The sequence below is a fragment of the Monodon monoceros genome, unplaced genomic scaffold (assembly GCF_005190385.1).
Source record: "Monodon monoceros isolate NGI ecotype Baffin Bay Population unplaced genomic scaffold, NGI_Narwhal_1 Super_Scaffold_21, whole genome shotgun sequence".
NCBI lineage: Eukaryota > Metazoa > Chordata > Mammalia > Artiodactyla > Monodontidae > Monodon > Monodon monoceros.
In genome coordinates this window covers 171,049,877-171,073,025 of record NW_021703778.1, presented here as the reverse complement: position 1 = coordinate 171,073,025, position 23,149 = coordinate 171,049,877, and the positions used below count along the sequence as shown (strand labels likewise).

The 23,149-nt window shown below is 47.5% G+C and overlaps 1 protein-coding gene across 6 annotated transcripts in view; it reads right to left on the bottom strand.

Annotated features, from left to right (window-relative positions):
- Window positions 1-23,149, bottom strand: part of PPP2R5C (protein phosphatase 2 regulatory subunit B'gamma) — a 133,636-nt gene that overhangs the window by 59,112 nt on the left and 51,375 nt on the right. The window contains exon 1 of one of the 6 annotated variants that reach the window (XM_029239338.1): window positions 15,154-15,332. The exons of the other annotated variants lie outside the window; for them this stretch is intronic. The gene's annotated coding sequence lies outside the window, so the exon portion shown is untranslated. Of the gene's footprint in view, window positions 1-15,153; window positions 15,333-23,149 lie in introns of those variants that run through there. 6 annotated transcript variants of the gene reach the window in all.

Genomic DNA, 23,149 nt, shown 5'->3' with positions numbered 1-23,149 from the left:
TGAATCTTTCAATCCATGAACATGGACTATTTCTCCAATTACTTTTTTCCTTAAGTGTCTTTCAATAAAATTTTACAATTTTCTCCTAAAAACGTAAATGTAAACAATAAATCATTTTTTAGATTTATTCTTAGGTATTTATTAAGTTCTGATGCTACTGTAAATTGTACCTTTAAAAAGACTGAAGAATTTTCTAACTGCTGCTGTGATCTAGAAAAGAACAGATTTGGGGTATTACTTTTGTATCTAGCTGCCTCGACTCTTACTAATCCTACCGGCGTATCTGCAACTCCCTTCGGTTTTCTGTGTATGCCACCCTCTCACTTGGAAATGCCCACACTGTTGTCTTCCCTGCCTGAGCAACGCGCTGCAAGGAAGCGGCGAGAGCGGCTCCCTCGTCTCCGTGCCCTCTCAGAGGGACGCTCTTGCTAGCTTCCCACCCATAGCTCCCCACCCAGTTCGATGCTTACCCCCAGACTCTCTAGATAACGCTTCCCAGATTAAGGAGCTGACCTGTAGGCTCAGTGCCATCCCAATCCACATCCAACAGAGAATTCGGTGAAGCGCTAAGTGACTTCTAAGAGGTATTATGTGGAAAAGCAAAGGGTCAACACCAACCAAGACCCTTGGAGAAGAACGGCAGGGTGGGGGGGCTTGCTGTTCCAGAAATCTAGACTCACCGGGGAAGCTTCATAAATGACAATGGCCCAGCCCTGTACTGCCACAGAGAACAGAGCCCAGAACAGGCCTGTACAGACGTGGATAACTGATTTAGGACAGACTGGATTACAGAACAGTGACGAAAGATCAGTCTTTGAAAATATGGCGCTGGGACAGAAAGGAAAGAAGAAAGGAGAAAGAAAAGAAGAAGAAATTGGACCACATTATATGCAAAAATAAAAAATAAGTTCCTGGAGGGTTAGGACTTCAATCTGAAAGACAAAACTCTAATGCTTTTAGAAAATAATACAAAAGAATATCTCATAGAGAGAAAGAAGTAGAGGACTTAAGACCTAAGAGCTGTAATCATTACAAGACTGATATATTGAACTATACAAAATCAAACATTTTTCTTCATCGAGACACCACAAAGAATGAACAGACAAGCCAGAGTGGGGGAACTATTTGAATACATATAGCCAATGAATTAACGTCCAGAATATGTAAGCATTTCCAAAAAATCAGTAAGAAATATTCAGAGTACCAACAGAAAAGTAGGCAAACGTCTTAACCAAGCACTTCATGAATATACCCCAAAGCCTAATCACTCGTGAAAGGCTGTCACTCATTAATGGCCAGAGGAATGCAAATTAAAACCACAACGAGAGGGACTTCCCTGGTGGCGCAGTGGTTAAGAATCCGCCTGCCAATGCAGGGCACATGGTTTGATCCCTGGCCAGGAAGATCCCACATGCCGCGGAACAACTAAGCCCGTGCGCCACAACTACTGAGCCTGCGCTCTAGAGCCCACGTGCCACAGCTACTGAAGCCTGCGTGCCTAGAGCCCGTGTTCCGCAACAAGAGATGCCACCATGGGCTTCCCTGGTGGCGCAGTGGTTGAGAGTCCGCCTGCCGATGCAGGGGACACGGGTTCGTGCCCCGGTCCGGGAGGATCCCACATGCCGCGGAGCGGCTGGGCCCGTGAGCCATGCCGCTGGGCCTGCGTGTCCGGAGCCTGTGCTCCGCAACGGGAGAGGCCACAACAGTGAGAGGCCCGTGTACCGCAAAAATAAATAAATAAATAAATAAAAAAGAGAATCCACCGCAATGAGAAGCCCACGCACCTCAACGAAGAGTAGCCCCCACTCGCTGCAACTAGAGAAGGCCTGCGTGCAGCAACTCAGACCCAACACAGCCAAAAATAAAAATATAAAATAAATTAAAAAAATACCCACAATGAGATATCACAAGACACCCAAAAGAACGGCAAAAAGTCTGAGGAAACCAAGTGTTGGGGGGAGCTGTGTTCGGCTGGAGGTCTCACACTGCTGGGCAGGGCTGCGGGGTCTGGCGTCATCAAGGACAGAGGCAGACAAATGCGCCCGTGAGCTGGGAATACAGGACCTTCCGGGAGTTGCAGGGGTACCTGGTAGGGGTGCTGGTTACAGAAATATTCGCTTTGTAATTATTCATTACACTTTTTAGTTGTTACATACGCGCTGTGAGTTAACATTGCAAATTAAAAAGGCCCCAGGATCCGTGCCTACGGCAAAAGCCCCTCAAGAACAACTTAAGAACACACAGTGAGACATGAGCCTCCTTCCTCCACAGCCACCCTCTGCCTCCGACTCTCCTCCCAAGAGGCAAGCGCGGCAGCCGGCGCCTGGGTCTCCCAGAGCCGCCCAGCACGCACACTCCAGGCACAGGTATACGTGGCGTGTCCTCCATGACAGCTTTAGGGGAACAGACACCGACAACCTCCAAACTAACCTCGATCTACTTGGGACACGGACACACACGATCCCAGCACATTTCCTAACGTCCCTCTATGCGGTATTTGTGTGGAAGAATTTAAGCTCTGGATATCTTTTTTTTTAATTGAAAAAATTTCCCAATCCAGATGATATCTAAGTGATCTCTAATTTTTCTAATTATATAAAGTTTCTCCCTCTTCCTCTCAGAGAAAAGATCAGCAATTATGACTCCAGATGTATAATATACAAATTGTGGTATGACTTATCAGATCTAAAGCATCTGGTATGAAGCAGAGCAGAGTAGGCACCAGCCTTGAACACGTGGAGCCTGTATCGTAAGGAATTAATTAAAAAATTTATCCGACATACACATGCCAGGCACTGTACCAGGCATGACAACACAGAGATAAATTTAAACATGATACTTGATCTAAAAGAAAATAACAACTAAAACATGTGAGAAGCGTACTGACGTGTGAGGTGTGATGGGGCCTGGGGGTGGGGGGGCAGGGTGCAGGTGCAGGAAAGGGTTGCCTGGGGTGCACTTGAGCTTGGCCTTGGAGGGAGGGCAGGAGCCACATCAGTTCAGGGAGGCTGAGGCTCACTGTGGAGGGACCGGGGCCACGCTCAGCTGCAAAGACTTTATCTACAGGTGCCCACTTCTCAAATCGGAGGGCCTTGAAGTTACAGGGCAAATTCTCCTGGAAAACCAATTTTCCTCAAAAAGACAGAGGCTTAAATGAGAATAACAGATACATTTTACAAACCCTAAATTAATCACACTGGATCTTTAGTCAAACATTTTTCATAGAGGAGCAACTCTGTCTTTTTCATTACTTTGTCCTCAGTACCTAGAACTGGCCAAGCACACAGTGGGACCTCAAGTATTTGCTCAAACTAAAAAAGGCGATCTGAAAGAAGGAAATTCAGGTAATTTAACTGAGCGGTACCATAACTTAGACCGTATTTATATTAAAATAATGACACATGTATCAGAGTAGAATGCAAAGTCCATATAAACTTAGGACAAAATCAAGTTCTTCCAAGAAACTTGGATGCTTGTGACAGGCATTTCAGCACTCTGGACTCTCAGGTTTGCATTTTGATAGAATAATCTGAGAAGTACTGTGAGCAGATAGCTTTGATCACAGAGGGTTTTTAAGCAGATGAGTGAGTGACACAACGTGACCTGGGAAAAAGATCTCTTCAGAAGTGACACGGGGGACTGAAATGAGGATGACAGAAGTAGGAAGATCTACTTCAAAGGAGAAGGCAACAGTCTGGGAACCAATTTCTCAGCCTTCTCGCGAGGCAGTCATGACACCAAGCACGGTTCCTCAGGGTGCTGGCCTAGCAGGGATCATTTTTGGTAACAATGATCTCTTACTCCATAAATCCAAACTTCTACAACTTGAAAGCATGATAAACATACTGAATGAGACACTCACTTCATGTAGATGATGTGCTGAAACGAATTCTACCCTGATCCTTGGCACCTACGTAATTCCAAAACTGAGTTAATCTTCTCAAACAGTTCCTAACTTGGTTGATGATGTTCAAAATTACAATAAATCTTTCTCAATGTCACAACGCCAAGTTATCACAGTTCAACCATTCTAATGTTTACACTTTCTACGTTAACCTCCCACAGATCAAGTTCCTCTTTCCCTTGCTGTTTTCTCTTTCTTTCTTGGTGGTTCTTAAAACTAGGTCTGACCTACAATCCACAGTGTCTTAGATCTGATGGGACTTCACCACACATACTGAGCCTCTGGTCAGGTTTCTCGATGGATGTTATTCCATTCAAATACAGCCCACGTGCTCCCCATGTCACGCTCTGTACTACCTAACGCAAGGAGCTAGTAACCAGCTGGTACCGCAAAGGGGCCAGAGCGCTCGTCTGGCTAAGAGTGTCGAGCACTGTCTACCTGCTGTTCGGAGAGAAATAACCAAGAGCAGCAAGCCCTCCCTCCCTCCTGCCTTCGCTTGCTGGCGTCGCCCTTCTCCAGTCCTTATGGGTGGCATCCCAGTGCGCGGGCAAAGCGGAAGCACTGCCTGCTCTATTAATCTGGACGTAAATCTGGCGACGCAAGACTGCCCAGCAGCTTCTACATCGCCACTTTCACTTTAAACAAGTTTTGCTGGTGACAACCATGGCTCGAAATCCATTGTGAACGTTCCCTTTGCAAATCCCAATTCTGTAGGTTATCAGCTTTGTTGCACTCCTTCACTAAGCTTACATCCTCCCTCCCACGGGAAAAGACCTACTACCCCCGGGGCCGAGTCTGGGGTGGAAGTCTACCCAGGACAAGCCGATCTCGTGTAAATCCCACAGCCGACTGGCTTCCCCACAAACGTGGGCACTCCTCCCTCCAGCCTTTGAGACCTTCCCTCCCTTCTGGTTTTCCTGCCATTCTTCAGCCTGCCTGTATCTGCACACAGAGAAAGCGGTCATATTCACTTTCCTCGCGACTTTCCCCCACTGACCCCCAGCCCAACATCCCTTTTTACACGGTGAAACGACAGCGTAAATCTATAAGGCAGACAGTTCCATTTCAGAAAGCGGTGTCTGAAGCCAAGGTCTAGTTCGCTCCCGTTCTCTGCACCCGAGAACCGGCAGTTTCACCAGGGACGGCGTGGGGGAGGCGTGTGGGGCGAGGAGAGCCGGAAGCAGCGGGTCAGACTGAGGCGAGATAAAGGCCAGGAGAGACTGGTTTCCTCAGAGAAGCTCTTAATTACGGCAAGTGAACTTCTCAGTGAGGGCAGTCACATGGAAGAAACATACTGATTTCTAGCCTAGACCCCACCATAAAGAACATGGTGAAGTCAGGACGGGACTCTAAGCCTCAGGTTCCTTAAGCTGGAAGACAGCGGACACACATGGACATTCAGGACTGTGTCCCCACCTCCTCGCACAGGCGACGCACAGGAGGAACTCCACAGATGTCTGCTGAATTAAAGCCTTGGCTCTCTGACAGTTAAAGATTAAGACAGCTCGAATTCCTAGGAGCACAGAGATACAGCGCCAGCAGCGTTGACAAAGGCCCTATTTCCTGCTTAAGACCCTAGTTGTAGAATGCCTGTCGGGAACAAATTAGACAGACCCTCACCACTAGTACAAATCAGTAAACGTCCAGCACCTCTGGTTGTATCGCCTCATCCTTCACTTAGGCCGGCATTCCTGATGAAGCGTCACACCCCACCGCTGCGCCTGCCGACCGACAGCTCTGCCAATGGAGAGGCTCTTGCCTAAAGTGCAAGGGCGGGCATCATTCCAGGAAAACTGCTTTCACTACATTTCTCAAATAAGAGATGGCCAAAGGCAGGCTGCAGAACGTTTAATATGCTTACCAGCAGATAGAAGAGTGTGGAGTTGTAAGAAGGATATCCTGAAAAAATACATAGAGTCTTTTCAGTTTTTATTTGTGTTCTCTACTTCCTTTCTCTGTGTCTCAAACAGATATGAGCAGTTCTTTCTGGAAACGAGTTCTCTTAGGATGGATTCTGGGCTCTTCACGTATGTCTGGCCCAGGGCTGCAGCAAGCAATAAGCCTTGAAGGCCCGTGTGCCAGGTCCTGTGGAGAACGAGCCCGGGAATCAGGGCTCTAAAGTGATACAGGCACCAGGACGCCGGGAACCACGAAATCAGGGGCCGTGTGCGCGTGTGTTGTGTGCCCACCCTCTGGGGAGGTGAAGCAGATAAAGAGCGGTGCTGGACGCCCCCCTCCCCCTCGCAGGAGCCGCCAGCCTCCTCACCTCCTCACCTGCCCACCATCCCATCCCTCCAGGTCTAGTGTTAATTAATTAGTGCTGATGTTTACCTGTGCTGGGTTCCAGTCTTCAGCTCACCTGCCCATCAACTAATCCCTGCTCAGAGGCCAGTCATGGTAAGGTTACCGGCCAGTGACGAAGAATGATACCCCCTGCCCCCGCCTCGTCTCCAAGGCTCAGCGCACTCTGAAGGCGGGGGTGGCCCACGCCCCTCCAGGGACATGGAGCGGAAGCCCTCCCCAGGGGCCTTCTGATGTCTGACACTGAACTTGGCCTCATTTGGGGAGGACCATGGAGACAAAGACGGGGCACAGCATCCTCCACCTCCGCGGTACGCTCAGCACACAACAGGCGCTCGATGAATGTGCCACGAAAGCTAACGACGGGACAAGGACAAAACCACAGGGGCTCATGAGCAGTGATTCGACACCCCTGCGCAGGGCGTTCTTCTCAGATTAAAGCCTAATACGTTTAGTGCATCATCCAAGGGGTTGACCGAAAGGTTCATTTGCCCTTGCAGAAAAACATGCCACCTAAATATGTGACGTTTTTATTATTAGTTAAAACAAGAAACACTCTTGTGTTCTGGTATGTGTTGAAAGACATTCAGCTGATCCTTTTCTGCATAGCTGATGCCAAATTACATGGCAAATCGAGATGCTGCTGCTACTTGGTTCCTATCTTCTTGACATGCTGGGTTTGGCGAGGGGGAGAACCTGTTGGCCTAAGGAGGGCTCCGCCTGGCTACCGCGTGAGATGCTCCTGAACCTGGGAAGAGGAGCCCGACCCACCTGTGGGGACGGCGAGGGGCAGAGCTGCAGGCGGTGCCAGGGGCCACACGAGGAGCTCGAACAGGCAGCTGCAGCCTCCGTGTCTCGGGGCAGGACAGGCACGGCCGGATGGGGAGGATGAGGTGCCCCTCCTTTCAGACAGGACGCCAGCTCTCGGTCCTTTGCCCAACTGGGCACCTGCTCCCTGTCTGCCTGTCGGCCTTGCCCGGTCCCCCCCGGCGGGCTCTTCCCTCTCTCGACCCTGAGAAACCTCTATTCTTGACTGCTTTCTATATTTTAAACCAGAAGGACTTTATTAGAAAGGAGCACACCATAACGTACCCCCGGGGAAGCGCCTGTCTGGACACCGAGGGCACTCGCCCGACCTGGGGCAGGATGTGGCCTTTGGACAAGCCGTCCCTGTCCTCCAATGTTGGAGCCACAGTTGAATGTGGCGATCTGAGCTGGTGCCATTTGGGAAAACAAGGTACTTCCAAAGACTAGTTCTTTATGGTCCAAGTTTTATAGTTAAATCAAGACAACTGCTGCTCGGGGTACCTTGAGGTCATCACTAGGCACAGCTGCCCCCTTAGTTTCTAACTTTGAATCCTCCACTTAGCAGATACTTATTAAGCCCCCGAGACACCAGGCAGCAGCAGAACAAAGGCATTAAGAACTGGGGTGGAAAGTGAGAATACGTGGGTTGGAATTCCAGCTCCACCTGTAACTACCTTAGTGACCTTGGGCAGGATACTTGATCCCTCTGGGCCTTGGTTTCCTCAACTGGGAAATGGGGGTAACTACCCAGTGGGGTGGCTGTGAATTAGCAGATGTGATGTGCTAGAGTGATGCCTGAGATGGAGTACGTCCTCCATAAATGGTGCTTGTTTCTGTTTTCTGTTCATCAGATGCAGTGACTTGTTAGCTTCTATCATTCAATCTTGTTTATGCTCCTACCCTTAAAAAATGTCTGTTACGGAAGCAACGTTTTTCATCCTCTCCAGGCATTTCCAAGCAGGCCACTAATGCCCTGCACTCAGCAACTAGATCTGCACCTGACAAAGGACGACTCTCAGGCTGACGGTGTCTGGCTGTGCGTAACGCGATTACACGGATGTTCTGGCGAACAGGGCACCGCGGCCGTGCTCTGCTGCTCTGGCTCTCAGAACAGTGTTGGCACAAGGGCAGCTACTTAACTGTTGGCCGAGAGGGGCTGAATGGACCCCAAATCCAGTTATGACCCGTGTGCCTGCTGGGTCATGGAGGAGCCAATCTCCCTGATGAGTTCGTGGACGTTTTAGACTATCAGTTTGTGGCGTAACGGGATTTGAGTGGAAAAATATCCTTAAAATTTGGAAGGTTTATAAAGGATTACGGTGGAGCTGGGGTTTTTTGGGGGGCAGGGGTGCTACTTGACGCTTACACGTGTAAGAAGACAAGTTAAGCTGGAAAGCAGCAAGCAGACTAGGGTGGCAGGAGACACTGCTGTGTCCCGTTTGTGACCAGTTGCTTGGCATTTCCGGGCCACAGTTTCTGCGTCTGGAAAATAAGGTTCTTTCTGGCTCTGTAAGACTACGGGAGAGCGCTTCTCTCAAAGACCAGGGTGCCGGCAGCAGTTCCCAGAGGGCGGAAAGATGAAAATACAACAGGTCTCTAGAATGGGTCACGTATAAGCGGGCACCATAGGGAGGAACATATAAGAAACCAAGGGCCTGAAACCTTTCTGCATACAGCCGACCACTGGTCAACATGTATTACACATTTCGGAAGAATTCTGGTTTCAGAAAAATAACACACGCTCACCGTAGGATAAATAAAATCCAAACAACACAAGGAAGGCAAGCTCAGCGAGCAGCACTGTGGGCATTCTGGTGCACACCTGCCGGGGCGGGGGGTGCTCTCCACGCACACAGATGTGCTGACGTGAATGACGGAGCTACTGAAGACCATGCTTCATTCGCTCCTGTTTTTACCTTACTCAACCCTCTGTCAAGAATGTCCTGTAGATCAATAAACAGACCAACATATCTTTAATTGTTTGGAATTTCACTGTCCACGTGTGTTACAATTTAACAAATCGAACCTTCTAATAAGAATAAATCTTCTCCTGGTGCTTTTTTTTTTTTTAAATAACGTGACCAAAAATGCTTTATGATTAATGATGGAACACATTTACCTAGTTCTACTTCCTTCTAAAACCTCACTAAAAGTTCAGTGAAGGGCTTCCCTGGTGGCGCAGTGGTTGAGAGTCCGCCCGCCGATGCAGGGGACACGGGTTCGTGCCCCGGTCCGGGAAGATCCCACATGCCGCGGAGTGGCTGGGCCCGTGAGCCATGGCCGCTGAGCCTGCGCGTCCGGAGCCTGTGCTCCGCAACGGGAGAGGCCACAACAGTGAGAGGCCCGCGTAAAGCAAAAAAAAAAAAAAAAAAGCCGTTTAAAAGCAACAATGGGGGCCCGGTGGTTAAGAATCCGCCTGCCAATGCAGGGGACACAGGTTCAAGCCCTGGTCCGGGAAGATCCCACATGCCGCAGAGCAACTAAGCCCGTGTGCCACAACTACTGAGCCTGCGCTCTAGGGCCCGCGAGCCACAACTACTGAGCCCGCGTGCCACAACTACTGAAGCCCACGCGCCTAGAGCCCGTGCTCCACAGCAAGAGAAGCCACCGCAGTGAGAAGCCCGCGCACCACAAGGAAGAGTAGCCCCTACTAGCCGCAACTAGAGAAAGCCCGCGCACAGCAACGAAGACCCAACGCAGCCAAAAGTAAATGAAATTTTAAAAATATGTATATATATATTAAAAAAAAAGGCATCAACAAGCTCACAAAATAGTGAGGATTTATAGGATCAACAAGAAAAGATAACAGAAACCAAAGAGATGAGCCCTGCCCCAGAGGTCGCCTCCTGGGGGAGCAAGGCAAAACCGGACCCAGGGCCCAGAAGGAGGGGAGGGGCTGATGAGACCCCCCGCCCACCCCAGGTCACTAAATATAAATATATACACGTGAGAGAAACGGCAGAGCAAATGTGGCAAAATGTTGACAAATGAGTGAAACTTGATAAAGAAAATTCTTTGTGCCATTCTTCAACTTGTAAATTTGAAATTATTTCAAAAAGTTAAAATAAGAGCAAACAAAACGACAAACTGGGAACGAAAGTTGAATTTTACAGAATGCCGTCTTCACGTTTATTGAGATGTTCCCATTTGTTTTCCTTGGCCTGTTAACGCCACGATTCTCTCCTTCCCGCCAGGCTGGCTAGAAGCATCTCTCCCCTCTCCTTTCTCCTTTCGCTGCTGTGGCCCTCCTTCCAAAACCAGCTCTTGGGTTTCATTCCTTTTCCCCCAGTTTCCTGATTCATTTGTTTCTGCTTCTGTCTTTAGAGAAGACAGTAATTCTTTAATTTATCTTGGTCCTTTTCTTTCTAAGCGTTTAAGTGATTTCCTCTCATCCTTACTTAATAATCGTGTCCCACGTCAACTCCGTAAGCCGTCACCTTGTTTCATTCAGTCACTCACTGGAGGCACCGTGGCTCCGGTAGGAGAGCCCAGGCCCGAGGCAGCTGGCCTGGCCAGCCCTGTCCTTCATTCCTGGGCAGTGTGTCGAGCCTGTGCTTCGCCCTCCCAAGAGTACAGCGAGAATGATGATAGTGCCGATGACAGACAACAGACGGGATGCGCTTATCAACAGTCCTTGTAGCGCGGCTGTCACCTTCACCAACTTGTTCATTTGAGGATGAAGCTTTCGAAAGGCAGGGAAGGGCCTGCTTTTATGGGTTTCACTCAAGTGAGGGAGACAAGCAAGTAAAACCAAAATCTCAACACCCCATAAACAAAATGATTTTAGGAAAGAAGAAACCCTAGTGATGGGTTAGATGAGGCGGGGGAGGCCTGTCCATGGAGACAACTCGGGGCTTAAATGCGGACGCTAAGGAGCAGCCAGTGGTGCCGAGATCCAGACAGGGCCACGCCAGCAGCAACGAACGCCCTCTCTGCCCTGAGGCCTGGTTTCTACCTTTGCATTTATCCCCATTTTTATTGCATTATGATGAGAGAATATGGTCTCTACTTATTTCAACTTGTTGAAAATTGCAGAGGTGTTTTTTTGTTGTTTTGTTTTAAATATTTATATATTTATTTATTTAGGCTGCGCCGGGTCTTAGGTTAGGTTGCGACATGCAGGATCTAGTTCCCTGACCAGGGACTGAACCCGGGCCCCTTGCATTGGGAGCACGGAGTCTTACCCACTGGACGACCAGGGAAGTCCCTGCAGAGGTTTTCTCTGTGAACTGTTATTTGTTAAACGTACAAACCTTGTGAGCACTTGTTTTCTGAAGTCTCCCTGGTTCACCATGATAACCTGTAGTCACCACCTGATCTGGGACAGGTAGGGCCATCCAGGCACGTTCCACCCCCGCTCCCCCAACCCCGGCCTTATCAGTTTTTGTTTGTTTTTTTTGCGGTACGCGGGCCTCTCGCCGTTGTGGCCTCTCCCGTTGCGGAGCACAGGCTCCGGACGCGCAGGCTCAGCGGCCATGGCTCACGGGCCCAGCCGCTCCGCGGCATGTGGGATCCCCCCGGACCGGGGCACGAACCCGCGTCCCCTGCATCGGCAGGCGGACTCTCAACCACTGCGCCACCAGGGAAGCCCCTTATCAGTTTTGTCTTGCAGTCCTTCTAGCTCTGGACACAGAACCACCTGGGTAAATCGCATATGTTCACGGTAGCTCTGCCATCCTGTGCACTGTGCACTTTGGCGTGGTGAAGTAATCCTGTCTCACTGAATCTTATTTTGCCTTGATTTCAACTTTGCCTACTATTAATGTTATGACTTGGGTTTTTTTGCATCTGCCTAACATATCTTTACATCCTATTTCTTTTTAATAGCCTTTAATATATGACCCATCTCACTGTAGGATTTAAAGAAGTTAGAAGAGCCATGTTTGTTCAATTTGTTATATACAGTAGTATACATATAACGGTAAATGTAACTTTAAAAATTATGGAAATAATCCTTAAATTTTGCTAGTCTAGAAAAATGTATGCAATACCCCAGCCAGACATTTAACACTGGATTATATTTAAATAAATTTATTCAGTTTAAAAAGTATTTTGGAAAAGAACTATCTTCAGACCCTTGACATATAATCCCTGAAATATAACTTTCCAAAATGACAGAATGACACGTTTACGGTAATGATAAAACCAGCTGTAAGCGTGTGCATGATCCTAGAAGCTGCGATTCTGGTCTCAAGCTGGCAGGTCGGCAGCCCAGAAGGGAAGGCTTTGCCTGTGGCCGCAGTCAGGCCTGGCTGCCACTCTCTCTCCGCGGGCAGGTCAGGGGACTTCCATCCCCAGCTCTCCGCCCACAGTTCAGCTGAAATCCTGTCCAGCTTCCTGGCCTCAACTGCGTGGAGCATTTCAGATGCTTTTTTGCTGGGAGTCTAATCCTATTTAGTCTTGCTTGGGGACTGAAAAATGTCCTTAAACAATTTTGAAAATCCAATTTCCTACTGTATTTTATCTTGCTAATTTTCCATACTATCTTCACTTTTAACTCTTTTAAGGAATACTAATAGCTTACCATTACTGAGTACTTACTATGTGCCAGGTATTATTACAACTCCTCTAAGCCCACGAATCCTGTTACACAAATGAGGAAACAGATCCGCACAGAGGTCAAGGGTGACAAGGCTCAGAAGCGACAGGGCTGGTGTCTGAGCCCAGGCAGTGTGGCTTCAGAGCCTCTCAGAGGCCTGTGGGAACAAGGAGCATGCCTGTGAGGGGACACTTCTGTCCATACTGGTACCATCCAGCTGGCCAGGAGCCCTTTCAAATATCCCAGGCTGGTCCCTACACGCTGCCTGCTCCTTACAGGAAGACTCAAGGCCTTGATGTTCCTGGTCAAGATAAAGACTGTGTCTGTCACCCAGTCTCTGCAAACCTTAACAAAACCTTAACAAAATATTATTTCTAAGACCTTAAAAGCTCCTCAGAAAAAACTGTGAATTAAAATCAGTGGTGCCTAATATAAATAACTTTGACACAGGCCAAGTTCCCCATTAGCCCATATCCTAGACGAGAGGGCGGGATGTACAAAGGAACCCTTTAAACAAGTCGTCAGATGTCTGGGATTCTGCCTTAACTCCAAGTCTGACCTAATACCATTACCGCCAACTAAATATCCAGAGCATCCACTCCTCCTTCTACCGAATTCTCCTGAATACTCAGCCGCCTGCAAAATGTGCCCCAAGCTGCAAGTCACTCCCTCAAGGGTTCCCTGGTGTAATTCGCCCACCAGCTCTCAGCCAGTGCCCGCCTCTGAGGCAGCCCCCCCCCCCCCCCTTCTTCCCACTCGTGGCCACAGAACATCGCTGTCACAGCACCTGCCAGTCTTCCTCAGATGGCCCCGGCCAAGGAGCTGTGCTCGCTGCACCAAAAGCAACAGTGCTGGGGCCACCAATCCGGCTGCGGTCAGACACCCCAAACCCTGACGACAGAGGCTGCATTTTCCGCTTACTGTGAATGTGCTTTGAATACACTCCTAAAAGTAAAATCCTGCTCCAGGACTCTGGCAAGAGAGGCAAGCAAAATAGAAAACCCTGCCAGACTTTCTAATCTTCCTCTGAGGCTTTTCTATCATGTGCTCACAAGTGAGCTGTATTTAAGAAAGTGAATTTCCAAAATTTGAGGACTCTTTCTCATGGCTTTTTGGGAGAGGAGAGGGTATTAGAGGGTTAATTTCTGATTTTTCCCAGCATATAATAAAGAGTCACTGCTCTAATCTCCAACCAGATTCCCGATAAGACCGAACTGGTATCTTAATGCATAAATCCTTTGTATAAATGCCCCTAAGCAACTTGACAGCAGCTTGGGCATTAAGCATGCATTATATGACCTCACAGTTTTAAGAGACCTGGATGCCAGGACGGGCAATGGGGCTCTGAAGTCTCACCTACGAGACAGTGAGTCTGGGAAAAGAATTTCTACTAGAACCACCACCTCAACTTGAGAGGGAAATACTTTCTCAGATTAATTACTGGTGGCCTGTGGGATGTCAACAGCCGCACTTAGGTGCCTAATCAAGTGACATTTAACTTAATGTCGTGATCTTTCTTCTTCTCCTTTTTTGAGGAGACTATTTTGGGCCCAGATTGGAAAGACCACTTCCTCCTGAAACTGGCCTCAGTATCTCTGTCACCGTTTCTAACCTCACACACAACCTCCACGGCCTGAGCACAGAGACGAGGAAGGCTGGACGGAGACAAGGGCTTTCCCGTCCCACAGACAGGCTTCTGGGGGCTATGTCAGTCGCTGCACTCTGGCCAGGCGGACAAGGTGACCCTTTGCATGTGACACAACCGTCCTGATTGGACCATATTTGGTCAATCAGAGGAACAGACCATTTTAAACTTTGGATTCGATGCAGATGGGAAGTCAAAACCAAAGCACTCTGAGCCACATTAGAGAGAAAATTCAAAACAAAAACATATTTATAGTACTTTGATGTTTCCAACAGTGTATTTACAAACATCTTGCTGCGTGATCCCTATGACAATTTGGTGAGAAATCTGTTTTGGAAGAGTCAGTCGCCCTGATGGTTAGCTAGGAGAGATGGAACTCAAACTCAGGTCCTCTCACTCCATCACACTGTGTCCTCTCAAAATAAACCAAATGAACATAAGGGAGGGGTCCCTTGGGCTAGATGATCAGAGCCAGGAATGAACGCAAAATTTAAGATTAGTTACCCACGGTGGTAGTTTCTGAAGGATTATCACGCCACATAATTAAATTAGTCTTTTTAGGCAGCTTTCTGATCCTGTAACAACTTGTGCCAAACTTCGAGAGTCCAGGAATCTCCTCGCTGACCTGCAGTAACCCCATCTTCTTAAAACATCTGCTCCGGTCAAACCAAGCTGGCCAAGACTCCTCGGCGCCAGCAGGGCTGAGTGCCTCTCCGGCTAATGAAGACCCCAGCACAGGCCCACCGTCGGCCACAGGGGCAGACCCAGGCTGCAGGTTTCTCTAACACCCAGACCCCACTCCCAGGCAGCCTGGGCCAAGAGAAAACAACTTGATCCCAGGGAAACGTTTTGGCCAAGTCAAAGCTCTTCCCCTGAAAAGTGAAGTGCCAATAATCAGCTTTCACTAGTTGGGATATGAATTGGGAAACAAGGGAAGAACCGGGCAGAACTACTCACCGTGGCTGCTAACACGACGGGTTTTAGTACGTTCCAGACTCTGTGCCAGGCGCTCACACCCTCTTCTCACTGAGTACCCACAGCTATTCCACCGCTGAGAGATGTTACTATTCCCAGTTTGCAAATGAGGAAAGTTACTCCGGAGGTTAAGTAACTCACTCGAGCTATACCACTGAGCAAAGGCTTAGAGAGATGCAGAGAAATTACCCGGTGAATGAGGGCACAAAGAGGCAGTGACAGTGAGGCTAGGGGGTGGAGGAAGAGGGCAGGGAAGGCCAGAGTGCGGCCGGAAGTGGACAGACAGCTGTGAGCTGTGCCGCTGTGCCCTTCCCCGAGGGCTGCCGGAACCCAGACCTTTCAGGCTCCAAGTCCAGCTCCACTGGGGCTGCTGTGTTTGGAACCAAACAGGAGACTGGGGGGCTCTTTGGAACAGTCTTCTTGGAAGGAACTCAGCGGGCCCATCCCAGGGTTTCCGTGCTTCAGGCGTTCACAAACACCTTCTCAATACCTGCCACATGTGTGCACAGTCGTGCTATCGTTTACTTGGTGTTTTTACTTAAATGGACACACCCTTTTTTTCTAAGCCCTGTCCTAAGCAACAATAATCCAAGAAATTGTGGATCTGACATGCTAATTACATATTTTTATATTCATCAATGTATAACTTTGAAAATAACGTTCACTCAAAATCATCTCTTGTGCCACCAGCAGTGCATACCGACCATACTTGGAGGCGTCCTGGGCTACCCACCGTATAAAGAGCAAAACAGAAATCCTCTTTCAGCTGGTTCACGGTTTTCTATGCTGACTCTTACTACCCAGCAAAATGCATGCTTTGGAGTCACCCTGTACGGTCCTGAATGAGAAGCAAGATCATTCAAGCCCTATCATACATTCTTACCGAGGGATCAATTCCTCTCGGCCTCTGCTGACCCCTTTCCAGTCTTTGGTTCTATAAATAAAAGACTATTTAGGAACCCAGTGTTAGAATCTCTCCATCTATCCCAGGCTATCAATTAGTTCTTTTAGGTTTTGCCTTCAAATCTACATCATAATATTGCTGCTAAAATAAGAATGTCTTCAGACAAATTAAACCCAACTTTAACCAGTGTAAGTAACAGACGAATTCTTCTACTTATTTAAGGAAATGACTACAATAAGGTGGGCAGGTCCCACCTCACAGATCAAACAGGAAGGTAAGCACCTTCCTTTGTGCATTTTGCATTGGTTTTAGCATCACAGACTAGAAGGAAGCTTAAAAAGATGCTATGCCCATTGGGCCATCAGTAGCATAATTTTTTTTCTGAAACTGTTAAGTAGCTCCATTCAAAGGTTGAACCGGCCCTCCAAACTGGCTTCTAATAACTTTTTTTCTTTAATATACTGTTGCACATGTTCTAATGTTTTAGGCCTTATCAAATTCTTTTTTGGAAGTAGCCAAAATTTAAACAATCAAACGTCTTATATAAACATGCAAGCACGTCTTATACATTAACCTATCATAGACACCAACAAGAAGGCTCATATTTCGTTTGTGGTAAAACAAACAAGACAAACACCACCAAAGCTGAGCAAGGTGCCCTTCCTGCGGGCTGCTCACACCCTGGAGAGCTGCCACTACCGCCCTATCACAGGGCTTTGCAGTTGTATGCACCTGGATTGTTTACCTTTATATTCCTCACCTGGTAGGACAGGTATGACACAAAAGTGCTCAGAAACGTGTGCTGGGCGAACACATTTACAAGAAGGCCCCAGTAGAGCTATGTGTCCAACCCTGACCCCTGCACCTGCACCCCTGCATTTCTTCACCTTCCCGCGCTTTGCTCTGCCAGGTCGCCCTCACACTCCCAGCCCATCCCGGCCGCTGAAAGCCCAGCTGGTTGGCAGATGCCCCCTTGGCACCTCATCACCCTCTCCTCCTGCAGCCCCATGCAGCTCTAGGGCCGCTTTCATTTGCGCTTCCCCAGCAGGTGTTTACTTCTAATTATGCTCAGACCACAAACTCCCTGAGGGCAGAGGCTCTTGCTTATCTTTGTGTTCCTTGCTTTATGGACTTGAATTACCCATTTACACCTTTAAACTCAAGTATCTGATAGAAGAGCTATAATTCGACCTAACTCGACAGAAAACGTGTGTCTCTTTCAATAGAATAATAGAGTTATGTTAAACTTCAACTGAATACCTTCTGCTAGAAGTGATCCACTTCATCAGACATAGGCTTCGCACAACACAGAGCTGCACAGCATTCCCTTCAGGGGCGCCCCATCAGAAGCCCTAGCGCCGGTGACTTTTTGGCTGCTCTGATTTACGCGGATCTGGGCTAACCCTCAGCTGTCGTCAGCCTCAAAGCAGGACCAAATCAGGTCAGAACCTTCAAAGTCACAACTGAGAATTTGTTTACAGTTCCGAGGTAGATCGCCCTTTGTTAGTTTAAGTGAAACCCTGCTCTCATTTTGAGAAAGCAATGTACAGCTCATAAAACCTATGCAACGCCACTTGTGATAACTGAAGATTTCACTGATGTAAAATGTTACAGGGGTGGTAAAATATGAATTGATAACACGAACCTGAATTAATGGATCTAGAAATTTTCTCTCTCCTATGGACAACACCCTTCTGAGCCTTGGAGAATGAGTGGGAGAGCAGTTGGCATTTTTAGGGATCACACTTCAGGTTTCCATTGAGTCAGGACGCTATCTAATTAAGATCTTCTGCCTTGGCGATAGGCCTGAACAAGGCAGATGTTTTCATTACAAAAATGGTACTCTTTTTACAAAATGATACTCACAGAATCTGAGGTTTGGATAACACCATGCCTGCCCCAGTTTCAGTTCTAGTTCTTAAGAGGCCAGAACGCTGAGCGATCAGCTGTGGCAGCAGAGGACAGAACGGCAACGGCTTCCGAAACTTCTCTTTTCTGTCACCATGGACGCTACGTCAGTGTTCAGTTTCAACTACAATTTCAATGCCGCAAAGCAAAAAACAACACCGACGACAACCGCCAAGCAACAAAGTGGGACTGAGCGGCTAGCAGCTCGTGGGGAAACACAACTGGAAGGCAACATTAACGGGTGACAGGGTGGGGGGCTGGTGGTGACGTTGGTGGAGCCATGTGTGAATTCCTCCTCCATGTGACCAGCGTGCTTGGGACTGTCCCTCTGCGATCAGCGTTGATGCGTGGAAAACCATTTAAACACTGACAAAACTCAGCACATTTACAAACATAAAGTCAAAGTTAGGTGGAAAATCGCCTTCCTTAAAAAAAAATCCACCTTCATGGACTATTTATTATGAGATCTTGAAACTGTTAAAAGTAAAGCACAATCGGTATTTTAAATGAAGGCAAGGTGACAAGCTCAATTACTTCAGGAAACTAAGGAACCTGAACAGTGGTGAGCGTTCAGATTGCCCCAGAACCCCTAGTCCAGGCGGGGCCCTAACCCAGAGTTTCCCTCCTGTGCGTTTCCTTCTGGAAGGATCAAGGAGAGAAAGTCTAAAAAACAACAACAACTACTACGCTGTACTCAGAATTTATAATAAGGGTTCTTCTCACTTAAAAATAATGTAGGGTCTTTCCCTTCCCTCCATTCTCTTTTGGGGGCAGGGGAGGACAAATCACGGTCCCCTTTCAAGGGTTACAGGACAGAACACTGCCAACTGCCTCCGGCCTGGTGGCTGGCGTCCCAGTAAACACTAAGACAGAGCCACCAGACGGAGCATCAAGAGAAACTTTATTCCAATTTCTCCTGAAGGTGATTTCAAAACTTCAACTTTCCAGGGTGAAAGGTTGTAAAAAGCTGGAGAATGTGGATTGTTTGTGAGGTGAGAATAAAGAATACCTGCGAGTTTCAGTGGAGTATCAACACGAACCTTTCTGCTGCCCCGAAGCAGAAAGTCTGTCTGCCTAGTTAGCGTCCAACGATTATGCTTGGAGATACAATGAATAATACATACCTGTGTGTGTAAGCATATACCCTGCGCTCACCCGGATTCATATAACCTGACACAGCGCCCTCCCACCTTCTGGCTCATATATAATTACAACATGGAATAAAATGGCTTTAAAAAAAATTGAGGAGAAATTCACACAAAACCTACAATTACCAATTTTAAAGTGCATAATAGTTCAGTAGCATTTAGTGCATTCACAGTGTTGTGCAATTAACCCCTTTCTCTAGTTTCAAGACTTTTTCATCACCCTAGAAGAACACACTCGCCCTTTAAATAGTCACCCCCCAGCCTCTCTTCCCCCAGCCCCTGGCAACCATCAATCTGCTTTCCATCCCTATGCATCTGCCTGTTCTGGACATTTCATATAAGGGAAATAAAAAATGGACTTTTAAGTTACATAAATTGTCTGAATTATTATGTGGTAATTCCAAATGTAAACAAGGTACAAATCTGGGATTTGTGGCTTAAAATGACGTTCTGGGGTTCAGATTTCACAGACCAGTAAAATTTCACAAGGAATCTGAAAAGACTGACATTGGCTTACCACCCTGACAAATAGGAACATTTAAACAAATCATAAAAGATATTTTAATACCAAAAAAGACAATCCTAGAATAGATAGACCTGTAAGTTGAATAAACTTAGCTTTATGGAAGACACACACTATATCATCTTTATTTCTGCCTGGACAGGTAAAAGCCTTGCCACAGAGCAGCGCAGGCATTTGGAAATGACTGATCCTGGGCTGTCACCTTCGGCACATCTGAACCTAGATAAACTACGTAGTGCACTCCTGGCCAAGAACTTGATCTTCCAAGAAATGATAACTTAGGGAATGAAACGGGTTTCATCCTGTAGGAATCTTTTTGATGGCCAAGACTGACCAGGTCTAAATCTACCTCAAGAATCAACAGAAAAGGATGGCAGCTTTGCAAGAGACACCAACACACCGACAATCAGGTAATTCCACTTCACCCAGGTGGACGGATGCCAGCCTGGGGTCTGGGTCTGGGAAGGTTAGACAGCAGACGGTCAAAGAAACAACCTTTACAAACACAAAAGCTCTAACGGGCGGGTTTCCCCCAACTCGGCCTTTTAAACTGGGGCATGCGGTCTGGGCATGTGCGAGGGGGGCAGTGCATGTTTATTACGGAGTAGACACGATACCCTTCCTGGAATATCAGTTTTACAAAGCAATTAAATCATGTTAAACATCTTTAAATTAAACAGTATTAATTATGAAACAGAATACAAAATTCAAATAGCTTTCTGTGACAAAACTCAAGACTTCAGAAACTTAAACATTTTGGGGGTTCTTGCTAGACCATATCAGGCCCATGGCCCCAGACTTCCAACAACAGCAGGTTCTCCCTCAGCCAGAGGAACTGCCAGGCAGAGTGTGAACTGCACTGTCCTGATCTAACTGATTCTAGCCCAGACAAGGCTACCGACAGAGGCCAGGAGCGCTGACAAACTGTCCTAAAATTTACATGGAAATGCAAGGAATCCCGAACACAAAACAATTTTGAAAAAGAAGAACAAAGCTGGAGGACTCCCACTTCCTGACTTTAAAACTTCCAATGAAGCTACAGTAATCAAGACTGTGGTACAGACATACAGACCAATGGAACAGAATAGAGTCCAGAAATAAACCCTCACATTTACGGTCCACTGATTTTCAACAAGCACGCCAAGTCCATTCAATGGGGAAAGAACAGTCTTTTCAACAAATGGTGCTGGGAAAACTGAATAGCCACATGCAAAAGAATGAAGGTGGACCCTTACCTAACAGCATATACAAAAACTAACTCAAAATAGATCAGAGACCAAATGTAAGAGCTAAGATAAGATGATAAAACCCTTAGAAGAAAACATAGCAAATCTTTGGATTAGGCAATGATTTCTTAAATAAGAGACCAAAAAACACAAGCAACAAAAGACAAATTAGATAAACTGGACTTCATCCAAGTTAAAAACTCTTTTGCTGCAAACAGTACCATCAAGAAAGTGAAAAGACAACCCACAGACTTGGAAAAAGTGTTTGCAAAGCATATCTCTACTAAGGGATCATGATCACGATTGCCACCCTTGACTGCGCCCTGCAGGCCGCAGCACACTTCACCAGTCCGGTCAGCTCCCTCTCACCCTTCACACTTCCCAGGTCACCGCTGCCCCTCAACCTTCTGCAGAGGCCTCCCCTTGTGCCACCAGGAAACCCAAAGCCATTCGGCCTCACCTTCCCCAACTTCCTTCTTAAATTCCCCCTCCTGCCCTGGAAATTTCTGAAAACACACTCTGCTGAAGACGACGCTGAAATTCGGGTCTGCAGCAGATCTGGCTTTGGCAGCCTTACCATTCACACACAAGAAAGAAAGAGGGCTGACCGCAGAGTGACAATACCTGAAGCACAGCAAAACTGGTTCATTCAACAAAATGAAACACAACAATGAAAGGTCAGTTCCACCAGAACCAGATGACCTGAGTGAGGCCCTGGTTGGGGTGTGGAGGGTGACTGAGTTGCCCCATCCTCCTGCGTTTCGTGCTCTGCTGCCCTCACGAGTGAGGGTGTGCACGTAAACAGGCTGGGCAAGGACTGGCAAAGTTAACCTCTGGTCACGTCTCAAATCCAAATCCATGATCGTGGCCTTTCCATACTGTGTTCTAGCCAGTTCACTAAGAGCACAGCACAGAAACATGGAAAGACAGTACCCTCTGATTCTGACTGTGAAGATCAATAATCACATATGCTCTCTACTTTTAATGCTCTGCCTCCCTTTTACGTTTTTGAATAGGTATTATATTTACGGGGTTCAAACACACACGCGCGCGCGCACACACACACACACGCACGGTGAAAACCCTGGCGTCCCCCCAACAAAGGTATCACTTTTAGTTTCCCGCCTGTCTTTGAGGTTCCCCGTGGAGCCGGAACAGAAGTAGCCTGGCCCTCCCTCCCTGCGCGAGGACCAGCGGGGGCGGCACGCTCTGCAGTGGCCTCCTCGTCCACTGCTCGCTGACGCGCGCTCCACTCATCCGTCCACAAAGAGATGCTACTTACTTGACATAAACCCCTTCCCAGCATTTCTCTCACCACATTGCCACACCCCATTCACAACACACCCCCCAGCGCGCTGAACCGGGGACCACCAGTGAGCTTATCAAGTATTACTTCTCTTGGGAGGCCTGCCCCCGCCCCCAGGCCCGCTCCCTCCTCCTTGGTGCCAGCCTGAAGGTGCACAGACATAACCTTCAGTGCCCAGCACAGCGCCAACCACCAAGGTGGTGATTTACAAATATTTGTCAAGGGAATGAGACAAAGCTTTAGGTGGCCGTAAGGCAAAAGGTCAAAACTAAATTTTGTTCTCCTTTCTGTTAGGTATATTCCATAAAGTTTTCCTTCCTTTTGAAGCAAACTCAGTTAACTAAAAATTTTGGTCTTACTTTTAACCTTATGTGGCACAACAAAGGATGCAGCGCGGCTACGCTACCAACACTGAAGTCAACAAGAGCACACACACGGAGTATCGCAGGGCTTTATGAAAATCAGGAACATGAGTTCACAGGCTTTTTATAAACGACAATGCAAACATCCCCTCAATTGTATACATCATCAAGAAGTAGTTGTCTTTACCACTGTCTCCCCTCGGACAAATGCCTAAACTAAAACAGCCAGTTTGCAGATAAAGAATGTTCTCTCCTCCTTACAGCCCCAAAGCTCCAAATTCTATTACTACCAATAGAACAATATATCTCACTTTGTTCTAAATTCAAAGAATTACTCATGAGGAATCTGTACCAGTACGAAGTTTATGTTCAGCACTGAAATACTCTCATTAGCTATGCGGAAAATGCAGCTTTAATGTAAATCTTTCAGGAGGTACAAGTTCCTTAAACGAAGTGGAAAGCAGTCCCCGAGTCCATGTTTCTTCAACGGGAGTTTCCAGGCTATGCTAAGGGGCAAGTGGGTGCACTTTTAGGCCCCACTGACTTAATTTCATCCATACCCACAAACCCCCAAGGTACAGCCTTACCTTCATGACCCAGG